Source organism: Macaca nemestrina, chromosome 5 (assembly GCF_043159975.1).
Source record: "Macaca nemestrina isolate mMacNem1 chromosome 5, mMacNem.hap1, whole genome shotgun sequence".
Taxonomy (NCBI): Eukaryota; Metazoa; Chordata; class Mammalia; order Primates; family Cercopithecidae; genus Macaca; species Macaca nemestrina.
In genome coordinates this window covers 86,183,812-86,187,221 of record NC_092129.1, presented here as the reverse complement: position 1 = coordinate 86,187,221, position 3,410 = coordinate 86,183,812, and the positions used below count along the sequence as shown (strand labels likewise).

The 3,410-nt window shown below is 44.6% G+C and overlaps 1 pseudogene; it reads left to right on the top strand.

The window, feature by feature from the left end:
• Nucleotides 1–2,045: 2,045 nt before the first annotated feature.
• LOC105499071 (peroxiredoxin-2 pseudogene) lies at nt 2,046–2,593 on the top strand (annotated as a pseudogene).
• The last annotated feature ends 817 nt before the right edge of the window (nt 2,594–3,410 follow it).

Sequence of the window (3,410 nt, the reverse complement as noted above, 5' to 3'; positions counted from 1 at the left end):
GTAAGGGAAGCAACCAGTGTACATGTTGTTAGTAATGACATTGTGTGGTAGGATTTTTGGACTATTCCTTATCTTAAATAAAAGGGATTAAAGGATTCCAGAAGAGCAGTCTGGACCCATATTGCCAAGCACCAAGTAGGTCCACAGCAATTGCCACTGAATGGATGAAAGAATGACAAAATGAAGAAATGGCAAAAAGAGGGGATGCTGCCTTTGATATTAGTTCTTATTTTATGCCCTAGTTGTTCATCTGTGCCTAATTTCTTTTTAATTTTGTGAACTGCCTAATATGTTATTTCCTCTAGGCCTAGTATCTTTTCCCCTGTCCCCTATTTTGCCTTGCTCTTGCCCCCTACTGATGGACTTCCCTGATGCCAACTGACTTTCCAAATACCTGGTTTCCAAGTTTTGCCTACTCTTGGATCCTCTTTTATACTATGACTTCTCTCATCTCCCTGACTACCATGTGTAGGGCTAGTGAAATCTGTAGCTACTGATTTCCTGCACACTCATCTGTTTTCTTGTCTACTTCCTTCCTGTTGGGTCTGGCTCCACAGTCTGTCTGTCTCCAGTTTACCTGCCCTACCACTCTGGAGGTACCTTAGGGCGTACACGATTGCCTCAAGGTATGTCCATGGATGTGAACCTATTTAAACAACTAGATATTTTTAAGTAAATATTAATTGCACCAATACCATTAGTCCAAGTTTGTGGACATACTCACAATCCATGAAAAGACTCCTCACATATGGCCAGACAATGACTATAACTCTTGGAGGAGCTCTATGTGATTCTAAGTTCCCAGAGGTTCTAGCTTCAACTATCTGGTGTGAAGATTCTCATGCACAGTCAGGCTCAGGAACCACAGGCTGTGTGTGATATTTTTTACAGTGAATTGGCTTCTGAACACCAGCTGTGATTCACCTGACCAAAGCAGCTTGGATAGATAGCAGTGCTGTAGTTTCTGTTATTTCTTACTTCAGATATTCTCTTACATGTTAGACTTTTGGAAGATTTTTTAAAAGAATCCAATTTTTTTTTGGTGGAGTCTGACTCTGTCACCCTGGCTAGAGTGCAGTGGTGCAATCTTGGCTCACTGCAACCTCTGCCTCCTGGATTCAAGCAATTGTCTGACTCAGCCTCCTGACTAGCTGGGATTACAGGCACGTGCCACCACACCCAGCTAATATTTTTTGTATTTTTAGTAGAGACAAGGGTTTCACCATCTTGGCCAGGCTGGTCTTGAACTCCTGACCTTGTGATCCACCCACCTTGGCTTCCCAAACTGCTGGGATTACAGATGTGAGCCGCCATGTCCAGCCTAGAATCCAACTTTTTAATGTAGAATTGTAGAAAACAGCATGGAGATTCCTTTTAAAAATTAAAAATACAATTACCATATGATCCATTCCACTTTTGTGTGTATACCAAAATAATTAAAAGCAGGATCTCAAAGAGATATTTTTATATCCATATTCACAGTGACGTTATTTACAATAGCCAAAAATGGAAGCAAGGCAAGTGTGCACTTATGGATAAATGGATAACTAAAACGTGATGTGTGTGTGTGTGTGTGATGGAATATTACATGTATAATATATATTCAAAATATTCTCTCTATATAATCACTATTCAGCCTTTAAAAAGAAGGAAATTCTGGCACATGCTACAATATTAATGAACCTTGATGTCATCATGCTAAGTGAAACAAGCCAGCACAAAAAGACAAATACTGTATGATTTCACTTATGTGTGGTGCTTGTAATAGATTCATAGAATTTGATATTAGAATTATGGTTCCCAGGGGCTGGGAGGAAAGGGGAATGGGGAGTTATTGTTTAATGGGTATAGAGTTTCAGTTTTGCAAAATGAAAAAAGTTCTGAAGATGGATAGTAGTGATAATTATATAACATTATGAATGTACTTAACACCACTGAATTTTACCTGTAAATGATGGTTAAGATGGCCAGTTTTGGTGCTGAGAACGTGGGTCCACGCGTCTGGTTGCCCCTAAGTCCAGCCTTAGCCCACACAGCTTTCAGTCATGGCCTCTGTAATCGCGTGCATGGGATAGTCCGCCCCTGACTTCAACGCCACCGCCGTGGTGGATGGCACTTTCAAAGAAGTGAAGCTGTGGGACTTCAAAGAGAAGTACGTAGTCCTCTTTTTCTACCCTCTGCACTTCACTTTTGTGTGCCCCACGGAGATCATCACGTTCAGCGACCATGCTGAGGACTTCTGCAAGCTGGGCTGCCAAGTGCTGGGCATCTCAGTGGACTCTCAGTTCACCCACCTGGCTTGGATCAACAACCCCCAGAGGGAGGGAGACTTGGGCCCCCTGAACATTCCCCTGCTTGCTAACATGACCAGAGGCTTGTCTGAGGATTGTGCCGTGCTGAAAACAGATGCGGGCATTGTGTCCTTCCCAGATCACTGTTAATGATTTGCCTGTGGGACGCTCTGCAGCTGGTCCAGGCCTTCCAGTACACAGAAGAGCACGCGGAAGTTTGTGCCGCTGGCTGGAAGCCTGCCAGTGACACGATTAAGCCCAACGTGGATGACAGCAAGGAGTATTTCTCCAAACGCAATTAGGCTGGCTGAGGGATAGTGAGCTTGTGCCCTTACCTAGGCGCCTGTGCTGGCTGCCCACCAGTGCTGTCACCTGGGTGCCCACCAGTGCTGTCACCTGGGTGCCCTGTGCTGACCCAGGAAAGGCCTGATCTGCGCCTCCAAAGTCCACAGTCTGGGACCCTGGAAGGCTAGGCCAAGGCCTTCGCAGGCCTCCACCTGGGAGCTGGTGAATAATGATGCTCTCCTCCAAACCCACCCAGCTGCACACAGGCCTAGAGTTGACCAATAAAGTGTAAGGGACAGAAAAAAAAAGGTCGATATTCTGTTATGTATGTTTTACTATAATTTTAAATATGTTCCTTGGTCTTTGGTTTCTAATTCCAAGATGCCGTGATGCAATAGATACAGTTTAAAAAGTCAAAATGAACCTTTTTTGTTGTTGTTGAGATGGAGTCTCTCTCTGCTGCCCATGCTGGAGTGCAGTGGCGGGATCTCGGCTCACTACAAGCTCCGCCTCCCGGGTTCAAGCGATTCTCCTGCCTCAGCCTCCCGAGTAGCTGAGACTACAGGCACCCACCACCACGCAGGCCTAATTTTTTGTAATTTTAGTAGAAACAGGGTTTCACCGTGTTAGCCGGGATGGTCTCGACCTCCTGACCTCGTGATCCACCCACCTCAGCCTCCCAAAGTGCTGGGATTACAGACGTGAGCCACCACGCCCAGCTCCAAAATGAACTTTCTAAGCTACGGTAAAAATATTGTTGTCAGACCTTGATCAAATAGTATAACATTCAATTAATATCCCTGAACATTGACTATATTCAAGGCACTATGTTAG